Raw genomic sequence first — 987 nt, 5'->3', positions numbered from 1 at the left:
ACCAGAACCAATGACACCTCACAGTCCTGGATCAATGTGCTATCATCTTTCATCTGGATTTCGACAGCAGCCTCCTAACGGATCTGTTTCTGCCCTTGCCACACCTGCCTGTTGTCCGCATGGTCACCAGAGCGATCCTCATACACCTAAGTCAGTCCAGGTCTTTCCTCTGCTCAGGACTATCCAGATGTTTACCATGTCAGTGGTTTACAAGACCCTGTGTTATCTACTCTCTCCCTGACTTTTCTCCAACTGGTCTCATCTCCTACTGCTTTTCCTTCCCCTTGCTTACTCTGCACCAGCCTCACCAGGATTCTTGCCGTTTCTCAAATCACAGGCATGTCCTTGCCCCAGGATCTTTGTAGTAATCTTCACCTAGTGTTCTCCCTCACCTCCTTTGGGTCTTTCCAAATATACCTTGTCAGTAAAATCTTCTCTGATCACCCTAAAGTTATAACCCCTCCCCAGCCACTGGGACTCCCCATTCTCTTTTCCTGCCTTATTTGTAGCACTTGTTGGCAGCTGCCATCCTCGATATATGATTTATTTCTTCATTGACCATCTTCCCCACTAGGATGTAGTTCATTGGAGGGAAGAGATTTTTGTGTTTCCTTCATTGCTATGTCTCCAGGCACCTAGAACAGTTCTTGGTATGTAGAAAGAGTTCAACAAACGTTTGCTAAAAGAAATAATATATTAAAAAGACACATGCACACTGTTTGGTAGTACTTGGTGCCTGTATGCTTTATCCCTTGTTATAGATGTGAGCTTGATATTGGTAAATAAATCATTTGAAATGGATCAGGAGTGTTATTACTTGAAGGAATGTTATGGTCTTTTTATAAGGATAAAAATCCTTTTAAAAATAATCACTCATTCTCATTTGTCTATGTTGTCAATATAGATTTTCATTCTAATGAGTTGCTTTCATCAAGAAGAATCTCTTTGACAACTCTGTAGGGCAGGTAGCTCTGATGAGGCTGTTTC

This window comes from Myotis brandtii, unplaced genomic scaffold, assembly GCF_000412655.1.
Source record: "Myotis brandtii unplaced genomic scaffold, ASM41265v1 scaffold38, whole genome shotgun sequence".
NCBI classification, from domain to species: Eukaryota; Metazoa; Chordata; class Mammalia; order Chiroptera; family Vespertilionidae; genus Myotis; species Myotis brandtii.
The sequence above is the reverse complement of the archived record's forward strand: the minus strand, read 5'-3'. Positions refer to the sequence as shown.